The sequence below is a fragment of the Pleurodeles waltl genome, chromosome 8, assembly GCF_031143425.1.
Source record: "Pleurodeles waltl isolate 20211129_DDA chromosome 8, aPleWal1.hap1.20221129, whole genome shotgun sequence".
In the NCBI taxonomy this organism is placed as follows: domain Eukaryota; kingdom Metazoa; phylum Chordata; class Amphibia; order Caudata; family Salamandridae; genus Pleurodeles; species Pleurodeles waltl.
In genome coordinates this window covers 1,538,945,653-1,538,968,544 of record NC_090447.1, presented here as the reverse complement: position 1 = coordinate 1,538,968,544, position 22,892 = coordinate 1,538,945,653, and the positions used below count along the sequence as shown (strand labels likewise).

General features: G+C 45.3%; 1 protein-coding gene across 1 annotated transcript in view; it reads left to right on the top strand.

Annotated features, from left to right (window-relative positions):
- Positions 1–22,892, top strand: part of PLA1A (phospholipase A1 member A) — a 202,813-nt gene that overhangs the window by 111,861 nt on the left and 68,060 nt on the right. The window lies entirely within an intron of this gene.

The window sequence follows — 22,892 nt, the reverse complement described above, 5'->3', positions numbered from 1 at the left end:
CTGACACTTCTTTGTTTCCTCCTCACCCCTAGACGGACAATGACTCAGTACCACAGTTCTAATGGAAGCTGTGATGGACACTGACTCAGTACTACAGTTCTAATGGAAGTGATGACGGACACTGACTCAGTACTACAGTTATAATGGAAGCGATGACAGACACTGACTCAGTACTACAGTTCTAATGGAAGCTGTGATGGACACTGACTCAGTACTACAGTTATAATGGAAGCTGTGACGGACACTGACTCAGTACTACAGTTATAATGGAAGCTGTGACGGACACTGACTCAGTACTACAGTTCTAATGGAAGCGATGACGGACGCTGATTCAGTACTTCAGTTCTAATGGAAGCGATGACGGACACTGACTCAGTACTACAGTTATAATGGAAGTGATGATGGACACTGACTCAGTACTACAGTTTTAATGGAAGCTGTGATGGACACTGACTCAGTACTACAGTTATAATAGAAGTGATGACGGACACTGACTCAGTACTACAGTTCTAACGGAAGTGATGACGAACACTGACTCAGTACTACAGTTCTAATGGAAGTGATGACTGACACTGACTCAGTACTACAGTTCTAATGGAAGCGTTGACGGACACTGACTCAGTACTACAGTTCTTATGATCTAATGGAAGGGATGACGTACACTGACTCAGTACTACAGTTCTAATGGAAGCGATGATGGACACTGACTCAGTACTACAGTTCTAATGGAAGCGATGACGGACACTGACTCAGTACTACAGCTCTAATGGAAGCGATGATGGACACTGACTCAGTACTACAGTTCTAACGGAAGCGATGACGGACACTGACTCAGTACTACAGCTCTAACGGAAGCGATGACGGACACTGACTCAGTACTACAGTTCTAACGGAAGCGATGACGGACACTGACTCAGTACTACAGTTCTAATGGAAGCGATGACGGACACTGACTCAGTACTACAGTTCAAATGGAAGCGATGACGGACACTGACTCAGTACTACAGTTCTAATGGAAGCGATGACGAACACTGACTCAGTACTACAGTTCTAATGGAAGCTGTAACGGACTCTAACTCAGTACTACTGTTCTAATGGAAGCAATGACGGACACTGACTCAGTACTACAGTCCTAATGGAAGCGATGACCGACACTGACTCAGTACTACAGTTCTAATGGAAGTGATGACGGACACTGACTCAGTACTACAGTTCTAATGGAAGCGATGACGAACACTGACTCAGTACTACAGTTCTAACGGAAGGGATGACGGACACTGACTCAGTACTACAGTTCTAATGGAAGCGATGACGGACACTGACTCAGTACTACAGTTCTAATGGAAGCGATGACGGACACTGACTCAGTACTACAGTTCTAACGGAAGGGATGACGGACACTGACTCAGTACTAGAGTTCTAATGGAAGCAATGACGGACACTGACTCAGTACTACAGTTCTAATGGAAGCGATGACGGACACTGACTCAGTACTACAGCTCTAATGCAAGCGATGACAGACAGACACTGACTCAGTACTACAGTTCTAATGGAAGCGATTACGGACACTGACTCAGTACTACAGCTCTAATGGAAGCGATGACGGACACTGACTCAGTACTACAGTTCTAATGGAAGCAATGAGGGACACTGACTCAGTACTACAGTTCTAATGGAAGCGATGACGGACACTGACTCAGTACTACAGTTCTATTGGAAGCGATGACGGACACTGACACAGTACTACAGTTCTAATGGAAGCGATGACGGACACTGGCTCAGTACTACAGTTCTAATGGAAGCGATGATGGACACTGGCTCAGTACTACAGTTCTAATGTTCTAATGGAAGCGATGACGGACACTGACTCAGTACTACAGTTCTAATGGAAGCGATGACGGACACTGACACAGTACTACAGTTCTAATGGAAGCGATGACGGACACTGACTCAGTACTACAGTTCTAATGGTAGCGATGAAGGACACTGACTCAGTACTACAGTTCTAATGGAAGCAATGAGGGACACTGACTCAGTACTACAGTTCTAATGGAAGCGATGACGGACAATGACTCAGTACTACAGCTCTAATGGAAGCGATGACGGACACTGACTCAGTACTACAGCTCTAATGGAAGCTGTGACGGACACTGACTCAGTACTACAGTTCTAATGGAAGCTGTGACGGACACTGACTCAGTACTACAGTTCTAATGGAAGCTGTGACGACAACTGAGTCAGTACTACAGCTCTAATGATCTAATGGAAGTGATGACGGACACTGACTCAGTACTACAGTTCTAATGGAAGCAATGACGGACACTGACTCAGTACTACAGTTCTAAGGCAATCGATGACGGACACTGACTCAGTACTACAGCTCTAATGGACGTGATGATGGACAGTGACTCTACTACAGTTCTAATGATCTAATGGAAGCTGTGATGGACACTGACTCAGTACTACAGCTCTAATGCAAGCGATGACGGACATTGACTCAGTACTACAGTTATAATGGAAGTGATGACGGACACTGACTCAGTACTACAGTTCTAATGGAAGCGATGACGAACACTGACTCAGTACTACAGTTCGAATGATCTAATGGAAGTGATGAGTGACACTAACTCAGTACTACAGTTCTAATGGAAGCGATGACTGACACTGACTCAGTACTACAGTTCTAATGGAAGCGATGACGGACACTGACTCAGTACTAGAGTTCTAATGGAAGCAATGACGGACACTGACTCAGTACTACAGTTCTAATGGAAGCGATGACGGACACTGACTCAGTACTACAGTTCTAATGGAAGTTGTGACGGACACTGACTCAGTACTACTGTTCTAATGGAAGCGATGGCGGACACTGACTCAGTACTACAGTTCTAATGGAAGCGATAACGGACACTGACTCAGTACTACAGCTCTAATGCAAGCGATGACAGACAGACACTGACTCAGTACTACAGCTCTAATGGAAGCGATGACGGACACTGACTCAGTACTACAGTCCTAATGGAAGCAATGACGGACACTGACTCAGTACTACAGTTCTAATGGAAGCGATGACGGACACTGACTCAGTACTACAGTTCTATTGGAAGCGATGATGGACACTGACTCAGTACTACAGTTCTAATGGAAGTTGTGACGGACACTGACTCAGTACTACTGTTCTAATGGAAGCGATGGCGGACACTGACTCAGTACTACAGTTCTAATGGAAGTTGTGACGGACACTGACTCAGTACTACTGTTCTAATGGAAGCGATGGCGGACACTGACTCAGTACTACAGTTCTAATGGAAGCGATAACGGACACTGACTCAGTACTACAGCTCTAATGCAAGCGATGACAGACAGACACTGACTCAGTACTACAGCTCTAATGGAAGCGATGACGGACACTGACTCAGTACTACAGTTCTAATGGAAGCAATGAGGGACACTGACTCAGTACTACAGTTCTAATGGAAGCGATGACGGACAATGACTCAGTACTACAGCTCTAATGGAAGCGATGACGGACACTGACTCAGTACTACAGCTCTAATGGAAGCTGTGACGGACACTGACTCAGTACTACAGTTCTAATGGAAGCTGTGACGGACACTGACTCAGTACTACAGTTCTAATGGAAGCTGTGACGACAACTGAGTCAGTACTACAGCTCTAATGATCTAATGGAAGTGATGACGGACACTGACTCAGTACTACAGTTCTAATGGAAGCAATGACGGACACTGACTCAGTACTACAGTTCTAAGGCAATCGATGACGGACACTGACTCAGTACTACAGCTCTAATGGACGTGATGATGGACAGTGACTCAGTACTACAGTTCTAATGATCTAATGGAAGCTGTGATGGACACTGACTCAGTACTACAGCTCTAATGCAAGCGATGACGGACATTGACTCAGTACTACAGTTATAATGGAAGTGATGACGGACACTGACTCAGTACTACAGTTCTAATGGAAGCGATGACGAACACTGACTCAGTACTACAGTTCGAATGATCTAATGGAAGTGATGAGTGACACTAACTCAGTACTACAGTTCTAATGGAAGCGATGACTGACACTGACTCAGTACTACAGTTCTAATGGAAGCGATGACGGACACTGACTCAGTACTAGAGTTCTAATGGAAGCAATGACGGACACTGACTCAGTACTACAGTTCTAATGGAAGCGATGACGGACACTGACTCAGTACTACAGTTCTAATGGAAGTTGTGACGGACACTGACTCAGTACTACTGTTCTAATGGAAGCGATGGCGGACACTGACTCAGTACTACAGTTCTAATGGAAGCGATAACGGACACTGACTCAGTACTACAGCTCTAATGCAAGCGATGACAGACAGACACTGACTCAGTACTACAGCTCTAATGGAAGCGATGACGGACACTGACTCAGTACTACAGTCCTAATGGAAGCAATGACGGACACTGACTCAGTACTACAGTTCTAATGGAAGCGATGACGAACACTGACTCAGTACTACAGTTCGAATGATCTAATGGAAGTGATGAGTGACACTAACTCAGTACTACAGTTCTAATGGAAGCAATGACTGACACTGACTCCGTACTACAGTTCTAATGGAAGAGATGACTGACACTGACTCAGTGCTACAGCTCTAATGGAAGCGATGACGGACACTGACTCAGTACTACAGTTCTAATGGAAGCAATGACGGACACTGACTCAGTACTACAGTTCTAATGGAAGCGATGACGGACAATGACTCAGTACTACAGCTCTAATGGAAGCGATGACGGACACTGACTCAGTACTACAGCTCTAATGGAAGCTGTGACGGACACTGACTCAGTACTACAGTTCTAATGGAAGCTGTGACGGACACTGACTCAGTACTACAGTTCTAATGGAAGCTGTGACGACAACTGAGTCAGTACTACAGCTCTAATGATCTAATGGAAGCTATGATGGACACTGACTCAGTACTACAGTTCTAATGGAAGCTGTGACGGACACTGACTCAGTACTACAGTTCTAATGGAAGCAATGACGGACACTGACTCAGTACTACAGTTCTAAGGCAATCGATGACGGACACTGACTCAGTACTACAGCTCTAATGGAAGCTGTGACGGACACTGACTCAGTACTACAGTTCTAATGGAAGCGATGACAGACACTGACTCAGTACTACAGTTCTAATGGAAGCGATGACTAACACTGTCTCAGTACTACAGTTCTAATGGAAGCAATGGACACTGACTCAGTACTACAGTTCTAATGGAAGCGATGACGGACGCTGACTCAGTACTACAGTTCTAATGGAAGCGATGACGGACACTGACTCAGTACTACTGTTCTAATGGAAGGTATGACGGACACTGACTCAGTACTACAGTTCTAAAGGAAGCAATGACGGACACTGACTCAGTACTACAGTTCTAATGGAAGCTGTGACGGACACTGACTCAGTACTACAGTTCTAACGGAAGCGATGACGGACACTGGCTCAGTACTACAGTTCTAATGGAAGTGATGACGGACACTGACTCAGTACTACAGTTCTAATGGAAGTGATCACCGACACTGACTCAGTACTACAGTTCTAATGGAAGCGATGACGGACACTGACTCAGTACTACAGTTCTAAGGCAATCGATGACTGACACTGACTCAGTACTACAGTTCTAATGGAAGCGATGATGGACACTGACTCAGTACTACAGTTCTAATGGAAGCTGTGACGGACACTGCCTCAGTTCTACAGTTCTAATGGAAGCTGTGACAGACACTGACTCAGTACTACAGTTCTAATGGAAGTGATGACGGACACTGACTCAGTACTACAGTTCTAATGGAAGCTGTAACGGACTCTGACTCAGTACTACAGCTCTAATAGAAGTGATGATGGACACTGACTCAGTACTACAGTTCTAATGGAAGCGATGACGGACAGTGACAGTACTACAGCTCTAATGGAAGTGATGACGGACACTGACTCAGTACTACAGCTCTAATGGAAGTGATGACGGACACTGACTCAGTACTACAGTTCTAATGGAAGCTGTAACGGACACTGACTCAGTACTACAGTTCTAATGGAAGCGATGACGGACACTGACTCAGTACTACAGTTCTAATGGAAGCGATGACGGACAGTGACAGTACTACAGCTCTAATGGATGTGATGACGGACACTGACTCAGTACTACAGCTCTAATGGAAGTGATGACGGACACTGACTCAGTACTACAGTTCTAATGGAAGCGATGACGGACAGTGACAGTACTACAGCTCTAATGGAAGTGATGACTGACTCAGTACTACAGTTCTAATGGAAGTGATGACGGACACTGACTCAGTACTACAGTTCTAATGGAAGCGATGACGGACACTGACTCAGTACTACAGTTCTAACGGAAGCTGTAACGGACTCTGACTCAGTACTACAGCTCTAATAGAAGTGATGATGGACAGTGACAGTACTAAAGCTCTAATGGAAGTGATGACGGACACTGACTCAGTACTACAGTTCTAATGGAAGCTGTGACGGACACTGACTCAGTACTACAGTTCTAATGGAAGCTGTGACGACAACTGAGTCAGTACTACAGCTCTAATGATCTAATGGAAGCTATGATGGACACTGACTCAGTACTACAGTTCTAATGGAAGCTGTGACGGACACTGACTCAGTACTACAGTTCTAATGGAAGCAATGACGGACACTGACTCAGTACTACAGTTCTAAGGCAATCGATGACGGACACTGACTCAGTACTACAGCTCTAATGGAAGCTGTGACGGACACTGACTCAGTACTACAGTTCTAATGGAAGCGATGACAGACACTGACTCAGTACTACAGTTCTAATGGAAGCGATGACTAACACTGTCTCAGTACTACAGTTCTAATGGAAGCAATGGACACTGACTCAGTACTACAGTTCTAATGGAAGCGATGACGGACGCTGACTCAGTACTACAGTTCTAATGGAAGCGATGACGGACACTGACTCAGTACTACTGTTCTAATGGAAGGTATGACGGACACTGACTCAGTACTACAGTTCTAAAGGAAGCAATGACGGACACTGACTCAGTACTACAGTTCTAATGGAAGCTGTGACGGACACTGACTCAGTACTACAGTTCTAACGGAAGCGATGACGGACACTGGCTCAGTACTACAGTTCTAATGGAAGTGATGACGGACACTGACTCAGTACTACAGTTCTAATGGAAGTGATCACCGACACTGACTCAGTACTACAGTTCTAATGGAAGCGATGACGGACACTGACTCAGTACTACAGTTCTAAGGCAATCGATGACTGACACTGACTCAGTACTACAGTTCTAATGGAAGCGATGATGGACACTGACTCAGTACTACAGTTCTAATGGAAGCTGTGACGGACACTGCCTCAGTTCTACAGTTCTAATGGAAGCTGTGACAGACACTGACTCAGTACTACAGTTCTAATGGAAGTGATGACGGACACTGACTCAGTACTACAGTTCTAATGGAAGCTGTAACGGACTCTGACTCAGTACTACAGCTCTAATAGAAGTGATGATGGACACTGACTCAGTACTACAGTTCTAATGGAAGCGATGACGGACAGTGACAGTACTACAGCTCTAATGGAAGTGATGACGGACACTGACTCAGTACTACAGCTCTAATGGAAGTGATGACGGACACTGACTCAGTACTACAGTTCTAATGGAAGCTGTAACGGACACTGACTCAGTACTACAGTTCTAATGGAAGCGATGACGGACACTGACTCAGTACTACAGTTCTAATGGAAGCGATGACGGACAGTGACAGTACTACAGCTCTAATGGATGTGATGACGGACACTGACTCAGTACTACAGCTCTAATGGAAGTGATGACGGACACTGACTCAGTACTACAGTTCTAATGGAAGCGATGACGGACAGTGACAGTACTACAGCTCTAATGGAAGTGATGACTGACTCAGTACTACAGTTCTAATGGAAGTGATGACGGACACTGACTCAGTACTACAGTTCTAATGGAAGCGATGACGGACACTGACTCAGTACTACAGTTCTAACGGAAGCTGTAACGGACTCTGACTCAGTACTACAGCTCTAATAGAAGTGATGATGGACAGTGACAGTACTAAAGCTCTAATGGAAGTGATGACGGACACTGACTCAGTACTACAGTTCTAATGGAAGCAATGACGGACACTGACTCAGTACTACTGTTCTAATGGAAGCGATGACGGACACTGACTCAATACTACAGTTCTAATGGAAGCGATGACGTACACTGACTCAGTACTACAGTTCTAATGGAAGCGATGACGGACACTGACTCAGTACTACAGTTCTAATGCAAGCGATGACGGACACTGACTCAGTAATACAGCTCTAATGGAAGCGATGAGGGACACTGACTCAGTACTACAGTTCTAATGGAGGCGATGACGGACACTGACTCAGTACTACAGTTCTAATGGAAGCTGTAACGGAGTCTGACTCAGTACTACAGTTCTAATGGAAGCGATGACGGACACTGACTCAGTACTACAGTTCTAAAGGAAGCGATGAGGGACACTGACTCAGTACTACAGTTCTAATGGAAGCGATGAGGGACACTGACTCAGTACTACAGTTCTAATGGAAGCTGTGACGGACACTGACTCAGTACTACAGTTCTAATGGAAGCGATGATGGACACTGACTCAGTACTACAGTTCTAATGGAAGCGATGATGGACACTGACTCAGTACTACAGTTCTAATGGAAACGATGACGGACACTGACTCAGTACTACAGTTCTAATGGAAGCGATGACGGACACTGACTCAGTACTACAGCTCTAAGGCAAGCGATGACAGACAGACACTGACTCAGTACTACAGCTCTAATGGAAGCGATGACGGACACTGACTCAGTACTACAGTTCTAATGGAAGCGATGACTGACACTGACTCAGTACTACAGCTCTAATGGAAGCTGTAACGGACACTGACTCAGTACTACAGTTCTAATGTTCTAATTAAAGTTGCACCTGGGCAGTTTGGTAGAAAACTCTGAGAGTCTGACGACATAAACAAAAGACAATGGCCTTTATTATAGCAATGGCGGAAAAGATGGCCTACCGTCACGGTGACGGCCGCCAAAAATACCGCCACCGCGGCTACCGTTCTTCCGCCAAATTATGATCACTGCCGGAGTTCTGCCACAAGGAAGGTAGAAATCTGGCAGTGTTGATGGTGGTAGACGGTGATAAGGTGGCGCTGCTAGCACCAGCACCGCCTCGCCAGTAGAACACTGCCAGGCGTATTATGACAGTTCATACGGCCTGGCGGGCGCTGCTGGTGGAAGAAGGGCCCCTTCCCGATCCCTGGCGGATGACCTCCTCTACCAAGGTAAGTCGGGCTTCTCATAAGGGAGAGGGGTGGCAGGGCAGGTGGTGTTGTGTGTGTCTGAGTGTGTGCATGAATGTCTGAGTGAGTGTGTGTGTGAATGCGTCTGTGTGTGTTATGTTGTTTGCGTGTTTGTATGCGTGTGAGTGAATGCGTGTAAGAATGGTGAAGGGAGTGCGTGTCTGCATGTCAGTGTGATTGTGTGTAAGAATGTGTTCGAGCATGTCTAGAAGTATGTGTGTATGAATGCGTGTATGCCAGTGTGAGTGATTGGGTGTATGCGTGGTGCGTGTCTGCAGGTGTGTGCGTGTATGGGGAGAGTGAGAGGATCAGAGGGGCGGGAGGGTGAGTGAGAGGATCGCAGGGGGTGGGGGTGCATTTGAATGTCGGGGATGGGAGGGTTAGTATGTGTATTTGGGGTAGGCGGGCTTTAGATGGAGGGGGTTGGTGGGAGTATGGTGTGTTTTGGAGGGGTGGGGGAGCCGCCTTCCGGTGACATGGAAGGAATTCCCTGTTATTGGTAGGGCCCATCGCCATGGTTTTTCTTGGCATTGCTAACGCCATGAAAACCGTGGTGGTATGCAGGCTCACAATGCCGCCAGAGGTGCTGTGCCGGCCGTCGGACTGGAGATAGATATCTCCGGCCCGGCGGCTGATCCCACCATGGTGGTATGAGTAGAGAAGTCGTGGGTAGGCTGCAGCCAACCCGACATTCTCATAATGTGGTGGTATTTAAAGCCAGTCTGTTGGCGGTACTGCCGCCACATTAACACTCACCGCCGGGGTCATAATGACCCCCAATGTGTTGGCGAAGACAGCCTGGCATGGGTCACTTGAGGAAGAGGGCTAGGATGTATTGTTACTTGAAAAATGTTTATTAAGTATGAATATTCTGTACAGCAGTATACTCTCCTGCCCGGCATAAGGACGAGGGTGGGGTTTGATGTTCTGGTTCCCTGATTCTGCAGTTGGTCTCGGCTCCACTTCTGGTAGATACCCTATTGACCAGAGTTGCCTCAAAAGCTGTTTCCTCTTGAAAGTTGTTTCCTCTTGGAAGCTGTTCCTTCTCGAAGGCTGTTTCCTCTTGAAGGCTGTTCCCTCTTGAAAGCTGTTCCCTCTTGAAAGCTGTTCCCTCTTGAAAGCTGTTCCCTCTTGAAAGCTGTTTCCTTTTGAAAGCTGTTTCCTTTTGAAAGCTGTTTCCTTTGGAAAGCTGTTTCTTCTTGAAGGCTGTTTCCTCATGAAAAGCTGTTTCCTCATGAAAAGCTGTTTCCTCATGAAAAGCTGTTTCCTCTTGAAGGCTGTTCCCTCTTGAAGGCTGTTCCCTCTTGAAGGCTGTTTCCTCTTGAAAGCTGTTTCCTCTTGAAAGCTGTTCCCTCTTCGCATGCAAGTTCTTCACAGCTGGTGCTGAGGATGGCCCTTGGTTGAAGGAAAGAGGTGTTTGAAATGTACTCACCTTCACGTGTCCTTTATCAAGCCTTAGATTGCTCCAAGTACTCTCCGCCACTTGGGCCCACATTTGAGCCTCTGTGCACCTGGTGTAGGTTTGGGACAGTGTGGCTGGCATCAGTGAACATCGATGAAGTTGTTGCACTCGGTTTACCTAGATAATGAGGACCAGATTTACGAGACACCCACGCAGCGCAGTGCAGCAGCCAAAAAATCTGTGCTGCGCGAGAAGGAGAGAGCAGGAGAGAGCCATATTTACAGAAATATCCCTTCTCCCCAGCGCCGGTGCTGATTTTAGCTGCTGAGTGCCACGCACACACCTTTGCACCACAGTGCAAGGATGTGTGCGTGAGTCTAGCATAGGGTTTGTAAGGGAAGGGTTCCCTTCCAGCACATAATACTATGCATAGATACACTTTAAAACTTTTCCTACATTTTATGTGCGCTGCACAGTGCAGCACGCATGCAAAGTCAGAAAAGCACGGAGAAATGAAAACTTTTCTCATTTTTTACACCTGCTTTTCAGCAGCATTCATTTTTGGCACTAAAGCCTTTCTACCATTGCTTGTAGATAGGGTTTAGCATCAAAAAGCATGAGTGGCTGCATGGGAACATTCATGTACCACCCATACAATGCCTCCTTGGCACTAAATAATGCAATGTAGACCTTTGTGCTGCTTTGCGTTACTTTTAGGGTAGTTTCCAGTGCAAGACAAGTTTTGCGCTGGAAAGTAATCAGGTAAAAAACATATTTTGCATTGATTTGTGTCACTTTTGTGACGCAAACACAATGTCAAAATCTTAGTAATTATACCCTTGAGTGGTCATTGCCTTGTCCTGATGATGGTTCGTATTGTTTAGAGGTCGAAACGCCATCGTCGAACCCCCTATAGAACCCACTCCTTGAACTTCAAAAATAAAGGAAGGAGTTGGGAGTCATAAGTCTTTTTATCTTAGTTGTACTGATGTTCCACTTGTCACTTATGACTCCACATCTCTTTTGCGTTTGTGAGCAGCAGATCTTACAATAATAATTGCAAAAAAATGCTAAAAAAATCTTTATAAAACTGCTTAAAATTAATAATTTCTTGAAAATAAATTGTTATACAATATATTTGTCTGACATTTACTTATTTGAAAGCTGTGTTTTGGGGGATCTTCGTAAATGACATATTGACTATGTGTATGCTTGGGCTGATATACCCATAAGCAATCAGTATTGTCCTCTATATGGAATATAGAAAAACCTGCTGTGTGACTGATGATAGAGCGGTCCGTACTAATAATTTTACCTGTGTTCGGACGCTCTTTAGGCCGATGAATCTTTTGACTAAGTGGGACTCTCTGTACTCTATATCGATCAACTTCCTCAAATCAATAATTAATAACGAACATAAGCAATACCTTGATCAACATAACACTTGACAATTAATCCAGAATACATTTCGGCGAACCCTGACCTTTCAGTCAGGAATAACCACACCAGTTTATTCAAAGTTAGTGAATTTTATTTCCCTATATTAACAAAGCTAGCACAATATAGATGTGTCTCAACACCAAATGATAAACATAAATGAACATTAATAGCTGTCCATAGCGGCGAAACAGGTGCAATCTATGTAGCATTTGAATCACAAGGCATTCGATAATAGCAATGCAAATCACTAATACGATAATCTGTAGTGAACTAATTGCATACATTTAGTCAGCATAACAAGATCTCAAATTGCATCGTGCGACATATGGAATCCTCGTCTAACCTCAAATTAGCATCGGCATGTGGGACTTCATGCGAAAACAATTTAACAACATTAATTTAGTAAAACTCCTAACTAGGGATCTTATCAAAATCAGCAGTTGGTTACCTAAAGGAAACACAATGCAATTTTACAATTTCCTTTCATATTTACCAATTACGATCAGCAATCAAGGAAGTCTTCGTCTCACAGGTACCGTTTCTCGATCAGCATGGGACGGGGCAAAAGGGGCAGGGTGGACGGGGCAATTGCCTCACGGCGGCAAGGTAAAACTACTACTTCATGCAAAGGGATCAAATCAAAGTTAAAGTCTCTAGGGCAAGAATCATTCAAAGTCTCTTTCTCTCGATTAGAGAAAGCATCAAAGTCTCTTTCAAAATGGCGTCGCAGCAAAGTGGGCCATAATAGCTGCAAAGTCTACAAAATGGCGGGATGTCCAATAATGGCCTAATTTCTTCTCATGCACCTGGGTTTTATAGACAACAGTTCAAATCCAGTAGGGTCTTCCATTGGAGGGTTCATAGGTTAGCTTCAAATTGTCCAATCAAAAACGACAGTTCTCAAGCTTTTACTTAAGCATACATTATCCTTGGAGATGGGTACGCAAGTTGCAACATTTTATACCAATTAACTCACTTTTAGAGCTTCCATTGTCCGCACCTGCAGATCGACCTTGGAGTAAAGAGAAAATATGCCAGGCTGGCACGAAACTTTAAGATAAGCATGTGAACGGTCTCAGTGGAAAAGTACAGCTTCAAGCAAAAGTACACGTTTAATAGCACATTGGAAAAATACGAGCATCTAAACCGTGATACCAGGCCACTAGGCCGAAGCCTGCACTAAAGTAATGCTAAGCTAAAACATTTCAAACAAGCAAATCATAGCACACGTTCACGATTATGTCGGATTGGTGCAATTCTAATACACCACGTTATATAAAGCACGCTTATAAATGTTGGCAAACTACTCTGAGGGCACATTTTGTCCCCGTACAATCTTTATTAGTTCGGTTAGAGTCACACATGATTATTTCAACACTACGTTTACGTGTTAATAAATGTAAAACCTTCATTTTCTGCTTCATCAATCCCTCCTCTGATGACTACTTGTCATCACACCAAACCATGCCCACAAATGTTATTTCATTAAAATTCTGTCAGTTCTCTTTTCCTTTTAGTTCCCCTAGTTTGCCCTTTGTATTCTTCTGCCATTCTTTTCATAATTTTCTCTTCTTTTCTTCTCTTAATTCTTTCCATAATCATTATTATTCCCCTTTTTATTCCCCAAATTCCAAATATGCAAATTATCACTATTAAAATTCCCTCTATTATTTTTAACAATATTCCATTCCAAATTCCCCCAATCCAATTTCCCACTGAAACAATACCTTTTCCAACCTTCTCCCACACTCCTGGTTCTTTCAATTCCTTCAAATCTGCACTCTCTTTTGTTAGATTAGCAAGCATAGTTTTAATTTTCACACTATTGTCAGGAATATATGTACAACAGTGTTGTGTACCAAGCATTTTGCAAACGCCACCATCCTTTGCTAAAAGAATGTCTAAAGCAAGCCTATTTTGAAGAGTCATAGCTCTTTCCGCTGCAAGTTCAGCATCTATCAGGATTATAGCACCTGAAAACTTCGTCAACATGTTATCCACTATAGTAGACAACTTTCTTATTTTGATGGAATTCAACACGACTCCCAACGAAGGAATCATGGCTCCAAATATATCTCCTACCACAGCAGCTGCGGTCTCTCTTTTCTGGATACGATGGGATCCAGATGTCTTTTGAATCATCGATAGGTCATCCAGTTGATAAACCTTTGGGAACACTATACCCAAATAACATCTCCCCCACCATCCCTTTGGAAGACGATAATAGGCATTATACCCACAAATGTAATATACACCTGGAATGACAGGGTCAAGTCCGTCCATCATGAATGTCCATTTGGCCTTAAAGATAAACGTATGTTTACACTCACTCGCTCCTACAAAAATGTTGTCATAATAAGATTCACATCGATATATACAAAATTTCCCTACATGCCAAGCATCTAAAGCTATTTTCCCTTGTGTCTTTATTGCAGCAAAATCATAATTATCTACTGAAGTCCTCTTATGTAGCTCCTTTTCTAATTTCGCATTCATTTGTGCCCTTCTATCATCTGTGCGATCTAAAAAGCTTATTTCTATTGCAGAGAGCGAACAGGTAAGGTTTTCCCTATGAGCGTGAGCCGTTTCAAAAGGTTGCATTGGCTCGAAAAATTCCCTCATTATTTTAGCATCCCAATCTTTAGCAATCTGGCTTAGCTGCGCTATTATAGGAACATATGCAAAGGTAACATCATAATTTGGGTAAAAATACTGTATGTTAGTTTGACCATAAAATCTAGACATTACTATACTACATGTAATCCCGTATGTAAGAGGCATGTGGTGATATGTCACCCCTTCCTTCACTGATGTCGGTATCTGTGTACACACATAACAATCTTTTGCATCCATAGTCTCAACATATTCTGTTAGCAAGCGATAGAAAACGTTATACGAAAGCTCTTTCTTATCGTGCAAGAGCCTCTCATCCAATGCTAGTCTTTTCAATGCGGTTAGTTCGGTGACAGTAACAGGAGCAAGAGTAGAAGCATCAATTCTCTCATTCTCAGTCTTACCATGTATTCCAAGCACAATTGCCATTATTATTAGTACACATGCAATTATCAAACCTATACACACATATTTACAATATTTCTTTCTATTGTTTTGCGTCATGATCTGTATAGAATCAGAGAGCTAGAAGCACTTGTAAAGGAAACTATTTAGCAATTCAGTTACAAAGCTGAACGAGCACAATGTTCACACCGTCTTCTTCAGGAGGCCAGTCACTTATCGGTTAGCAGCATTTGTCTCAATTCGGCAATAACTCAGTCTTTATCAGTTCAGCAAGTCTCATCCGGTTTAGGAATGTCTCAGCTGGTTGTTTGTTTCACGTTATATTGTAGCAAGCAATATCATTTATTACCCTTTCAATCGACAGAGTCCATAAAACTTTTCTTTTCTATTGGTATCTCTTCTTCTTCTTCGTTCTCGATGCTTAGAGATACAAACTCGTCAGTCCAATCGTCATTGACTACATATGCCCATTCAGGACCGGAATATCTCCTGTTTGGTATCCTTTTCCTTTTCAATTTTGCTTCTCTTTTTGATTCTGCTTCGCTGGTACTTTCCTCTTTTGTCAAGTCTTTTTCTTCACTTGAGGATTGTTCCACAACAGTCACTTCCTTTCTTTTCTCTTTCACTTTTGGCCTTTCTCCGTCGTTCAAACTTTCTTTAGTCCTTTCTTTTATTGGTGAAATACTTAGGCGGTCATTCTGACCCTGGCGGTCAAAGACCGCCAGGGCGGAGGACCGCGGGAGCACCGCCGACAGGCCGGCGGTGCTCCAATGGGGATTCCGACCGCGGCGGTAAAGCCGCGGTCGGACCGGCAACACTGGCGGTCTCCCGCCAGTGTCCCGCCGCCCCATTGAATCCTCCAAGGCGGCGCAGCTTGCTGCGCCGCCGAGGGGATTCCGACCCCCCCCTACCGCCATCCAGACCGCCGGGAACCGGATGGCGGTAGGGGGGGTCGCGGGGCCCCTGGGGGCCCCTGCAGTGCCCATGCCACTGGCCTGGGCACTGCAGGGGCCCCCGTAAGAGGGCCCCTACAAGTATTTCACTGTCTGCTGCGCAGACAGTGAAATACGCGACGGGTGCAACTGCACCCGTCGCACAGCTTTCACTCCGCCGGCTCGATTCCGAGCCGGCTTCATCGTGGAAGCCTCTTTCCCGCTGGGCTGGCGGGCGGCCTGAAGGCGGCCGCCCGCCAGCCCAGCGGGAATGTCAGAATTACCGCCGCGGTCTTTCGACCGCGGAACGGTAACCTGACGGCGAGACTTTGGCGGGCGGCCTCCGCCGCCCGCCAAGGTCAGAATGAGGGCCTCAGTCTCCTCTTTGCACCATGTCCATGTGTTGGACCTGCGACCTTTTCTGTAGAAGTTTGAACTGTTTCGTTCTGTTCTGCCTTGTCCCCTCCTCCTGGGGAATCAATCACTTTCTCCTTTTCTTTTTCTGTATCGTCTGCTTCTGGGAAAGCCCTCCTCTGATCGGGCTCTCCTGCTTTTTCACCCTTTTCGAGCTCTTCGTCACCGTTACTTTCGTCAGGCTCTGTATCACTTTCGGCTGCTTCAGGTTCCTTGTCACCTTCAGCTGCTTCAGGCTCTTTGCTACCCTCAGCTGCTTCAGGCTCTTTTTCACCTTCAGCTTCTTCGTCGCTGTCTGAACTTTCTCCTTGGTCTCCCCCAAGCGAATTGGTCTGTTCGTCCTCAGAGAATATCTCCCTCTCTCCCGTTTCTGCCTGTTCGCTTTCAGTTCGGTTTTGCTCTGTCTCAGCACTCAGCACTGTTTTGTCAGGCACTGGCAGTTTTAGCGCTTCAACTTCCTCATCTGTGGGACACAACACCTTCTTTGTGTGACTGGCGTGAATCCAGTTGGGAACCCCCGCACACTTCACAGCGGTAGTTGTCGTCAGGATCACTTGGAAAGGGCCTTTCCAACGGGGCTCCAGACACGACTTCCTCACGTGCTTCTTTACCACGACCCAGTCACCTGCTTTCAGTGCGTGTCCTGGACCTTGGATCGGTGGCAAGGTGGTCGCTTCCACCTGGTGAGAGAAAGAGCGAACCACGTCAGCCAGACCCTTGCAGTAGTCTAACACCATATCATCTGTAATATTCAAAAGCGCGTTTGCGGGAACTGCAGGAAGTCTCATAGCCCTGCCCATGAGAATTTCGTGCGGAGACAATCCAGTCTTTCTATCAGGGGTGTTTCTCATTGACATTAGCACTAAGGGCAATGCGTCAGGCCATTTCAAATTTGTCGATGCACATATTTTTGCCATTCTTGATTTCAGTGTACCATTCATTTGCTCCACCAGTCCTGAGGCTTCAGGGCGATAGCTACAATGTAGTTTTTGCTCAATGTTCAGCGCTTCGCAAAGTAACTTTATCACCTCGTTATTGAAGTGACTTCCCCTATCTGATTCTAAAGAGATCGGGAATCCGAAACGTGGTATCAACTCTCTCAACAATAGCTTTGCAACTGTAAGGCTGTCATTTCTACGTGTGGGGTATGCCTCAATCCAGTGACTAAAAATGCACACAATCACCAACACATACTTTAGACCTCCATGCACAGGCATCTCAATGAAGTCCATCTGCATACGACTAAAAGGCCCGCTTGCCCTACCAATGTGGCTCGCGTTCACAACTGTTCCCTTTCCTGGGTTCATCTGCTGGCAAGTGACACATCGATGGCAAACTGCTTCTGCAGCTTGACGAAATCTGGGGTTAAACCAATCAGTTTTGAACAATCTTATCATGGCATCTCTCCCTAGGTGAGCCTGCCCATGATAGAACCGCGCAAGCTGTGATAAGAGACTGTTTGGCAAAACAAATTTTCCCTCATTTAAAACCCATAGCTCATCTGGTCTCTTTATACATTGTGATTTAATCCAGGAATCTCTTTCATCCTCCCTGACATTATTTTGTAATGCTTTTAATTCATCTATTGTATCTACGACCTTCAAGGCAAATGCTTCAGCTGGTTCTAGTTCTGGCTCACTTATTGAATTCCATTCGTCCCTGAGTAATATACAGTTCAAGGCACAAAATCTCGCGACTTGATCCGCATATGCATTTCCCAGAGAAACATAGTCCTGTCCTTTCGTGTGAGCACTGCACTTTACCACTGCAACTTCGGCTGGCACTTGAATGGCGTGTAACAATTCCCTTATCCTCTCCCCGTTCTTCACTGGGGATCCTGAAGAAGTCAGGAAACCTCTCTGTGACCATAGTTGTCCAAAGTCATGCACAATTCCGAACCCGTACTGACTATCAGTGTAAATGGTGACTTTCATCAATGCAGACAGTTGACATGCTCTGGATAAGGGCTACAAGTTCTGCTACTTGTGCAGAATAGACTCCTTGAAGCCATCCCGCTTCCAAGACCCCTGTTACAGTACATACAGCATATCCTGCTTTCAAAATCCCCATCCCGTCTTAGACATGAACCATCAACAAAAATAATTTGGTCATTTTCATCAAGCTTAGTATCCTTAATGTCCGGTCGAGGTTTTGTGCAAAATTCAGTCACCTGAAGGCAGTCATGCTCGACGTCTTCAGCGTTCTCAATTTCGGCATTTTCTCCAGGGAGCAAGGTTGCTGGATTTAACGTAGTGCACCTTTTCAGCTGCACATTCGGTGAGCCCAGAATTATCGTTTCATATCTTGTAAGTCTCGCTCCGGTCATGTGTTGCGTTCGGGAGTGGGTCAAAAGTATCTCAACTGAGTGAGGGACCATGACTGTTACTGGGTGTCCCATCACTATTCCTTCACTCTGAGTGAAGCTGATACCAACTGCTGCTACGGCGCGCAAACACCCTGGGAGTGCTGCTGCGACCGGATCCAAAGTAGCTGAAAAATACGCTACTGGTCTGTTTACGCCACCATGGGCTTGAGTCAAGACAGACAAAGAACATGCATCACGTTCATGACAAAACAATGTGAAAGGCTTTGTGTAGTCAGGCATACCTAAAGCTGGAGCCCTGCACATGCACTCTTTCAATTCAACAAAAGCATCCATCTCATCTCCCTTCAGCTCAATTTGATCCAAGGCATCCTTCTGGGTCAATTTCAGTAAAGGCTTTGCTAGAGTCGAGAAGTTGGGAATCCACTGGCGACAATAACCCACCATTCCCAAAAACTTCCTCACCTCCCTCCTTGTCTTTGGTGGACTCATTTGAAGTACGCTTGTTATTCTTTCCTTCATTATTCTCCGTGACCCTTTCAATATCTGGTGACCCAAGTATTTCACTTTCTTCTGACAGAACTGCAATTTGGAAGGAGACACCTTATGTCCATTCCTTCCCAAATGATTCAACAGACCAATGGTATCGGCTGTGCAGCCACTTTCTGTCTTTGATGCAACCAGTAAGTCATCAATGTACTGTACTAGGGTTGACTCGAATGGCAATTCTAATGCTTCCAAATCTTTCTTTAGAATCTGATTAAAGATTGACGGTGACTCAGAAAACCCTTGAGGAATTCGACACCAACTGTACACTCTGTCTAGGAATTTGAAACAAAAGAGAAATTGGCTGTCCTCATGAAGAGGCACCGAGAAGAATGCTTGTGACAAATCGATGACTAAGAACCACTCAGCATCGCAAGGGACCTGGAACATTATCACAGCTGGATTCGGTACTACTGGGCAGCATTTGACTATGATGTCATTTATTTTCCTCAAGTCCTGCACGAGTCGGACCTTTCCACTCGGCTTTATTAGTCCCATCATTGGTGAATTACATGGACTGCTTAACACTTCTTTCAGTACTCCCTGTTTTACAAATTCGTCAATAAGTTGAGCAACTTTCATGAGGGTGTCTTGTGCCATGTGGTATTGTGGGGTCTGGGGAAAGATTGCATTGGGCTTTACAGTCACTTTCACTGGTTCCACTCCTTTCATCAATCCCACCTCTTTCCCTGTCATGTCCCACACTTCCTTTCCGACTGTCTCCCGTAATTCGGCTGGAATATCTTCTTCAGTTATCATCGGGAAAAGACAAATCAGAGGATACTCTTCATCTACAGTTTCCATCTCATCCCCCTCTACACTGTCCTCTTCTTCCCCATCACTGCTCGTCTGTATTGTTATTCCTTTGTTCGAACACATGATCGAACAACCCAATTTGCACAATAGATCTCTCCCTAATAGTGCTATCGGGCTTGAGTCACATACCACAAACTGATGTACCCCTTGATAGTTACCGATGCTGACTGGTACCGGATCTGTTATTGGGTTCGTCAGATGTCTGTTTGCTACTCCCACCACTTGAACTGTCCTCCTTGAGAGTGGCAAATTTGGTACTTCACTGCTCTTAACAGTTGAACGTGTGGCTCCCGTGTCAACCAAGAACGAGACACGATGACCCATTACTCTTCCCTCTACGTACGGACCCTTTTGATCAACTTCCAAGGATGCTGCAAGCACACAATCTCCTTCTTCTTCTGAGCTTTCACTCTCCCATACATTGTTTATTCCACTCTCACTGTGTAGTGGGAACTGTTGCACGGTGCCATTTGTACTCATTACCTGACCCGAGACCTGTGGAGGAACCATCACTTGCTGCTGACTCATTGGTGCCAAAGGTATTTGCATTTGCTGATTAGGTACCATGGGTAACTGCTGTTGCATTGGCTGCATTTGCGTCACCTGCATACGAGGCATTTGCATCTGCTGCGGCTGCATAGGTTGCAATCCCTGCAATTGATTTATGGTCTGAAAATTTGGGTTTGGACCTCTCATTTTCGGTCCCCTCATTGTCTGAAATGCATTGACATCATTGTTTTGCTGACCAACACCTACACCTGCACCTGCACCTTCCTGCACCACCATCGGGCACTCGCGTTTCCAATGACCTACGATTCCGCACGCGTGACACGGCATCACCTTCTTCATTGCCTGCACACCCGTCACAACAGTGTTCAAATCCGGACCATTATTCGCAAAACCTCCTCTGCCTCTGCCTCTGGCCTGTGGCTGAAACGCTGTGTTTCCCTGTAACTGCGGCTGCGGTTGCGGTATCTGCTGTTGGAACCCTTGCAACCCTTGCAGACCTTGCAAACCTGTCTGAGCTGCCTTAAGCTGCATCATCATCACCTTCTCTTTCAACTTTTTCTGTTTCACTTCAATTTCGTCGCTACAGTATTTCGCATAATTCAAGACTTCGTCAATCGGTTTAGACTGCCAGCAAATCAAATGCAACTTTATCATCTGACTTATCTCTGGCCTCAACCCTTCCACAAATCTAAACACAAAATGAAGCATGTCCTTCGCCTCTATTGTTTCCGTGCCACTGTAGTTCTTAAACGCCTTCAACAACCTCTCATAGTAACTATGAATCAATTCTTTAGCCTCTTGGGCAGTTCGATCAATCTTCTGCCAATCCACATTTTTCGCGGCAACCTTCGTCTTCAAATGCTCAATCACCTTATAGTACAAGCTCATCACCATAGGTGATGGTGCACCAGTCTCCCTGTCTCTCTCTGGTTCACTTGTCGGCCAACCTACAGCTCTTTTGCAATCCTCCCACAAATCTGCCGGAACCACAATCTCAAAGAGAGTATTCAGGTCTTCCCAGAGACATTTTGCAAGCTTCACAAACCTGTCAGTCTGCTGATACCATTCAATCGGTTTCTCTCTCAGTTTGGGAAAATCATCCGTAAAAGACTGAATGTCACTTCTGTGCCATGGAACATGTATTAATTTCCCCCCTGCTGTCTCCCTCATTGGTAACATAGTTACTGTATCACTGCTCTGTGGTCTTTTCTCATTGTGCTCTGTAGCGCTGTCCCTCCTCTTTTCCTTTCTCTTTACCCACCTGCTTTCCCACTTGTCTAAACACCTCCACACTTGTGCACTCTGCAACAATTCTCTAAGGTGTGCCTTCATGCCTGCTGACCTCATGTGCTCAAAATCTGTGGTCCCAAAATCCAACCTGTAGCTCCTGCTCAAGTGTTTTGTCTTGTCTATGTCAACTCCGTTTTTGTCAGCTATTTCCTGCAAGCTTTTATGTACCTTGTTCACTTCCTTCGTAATCTTTGGACATAGATACCTCAGCTCCTCTTCCGAGTAGGACTCTAACCTATTCACACCCATAGTCCCTTCCACCAATTCTTGTGCTTCCATGTTTAACCTCATCCTATTCAGATAATCTTCTCCTTTCCCACTGGCTGAGCCCTGGGTGGAATTCAAACTGTTGAACCACTGTGTCAGCTGTTGCGCATTCACCCCCATCAGTGTAGCGTTCACATCGACTGCCATTGATGGTTGCGGCAACTTTTCAGTGTTCGATGTTAGAGGTATTATCAGGGGGGGGCTCGACCTCACCAGTGTTGACTGAGCACACATGGGACTAAACTCCATCAAGGACCCAGATCCATTTGGCTGAGCCGCTATCGGAGTTATCCCTGGAGTGTTTTCTATGCACCTCCTTTCGGTCCCATTCTGCAGCATTGATCCCTGACCGCTCATACCTAAGTTAGGCTGACTATACAAAGGTACCGGTGGACCTACAGTAATGGGTAGTGATATCGCATCTGGGTTTTGTCCATTTCCCATGTTCTGAGGCACGTTCATTCCCACACTATGGGTCATCATTGCCGGCATGCCCATCTGACT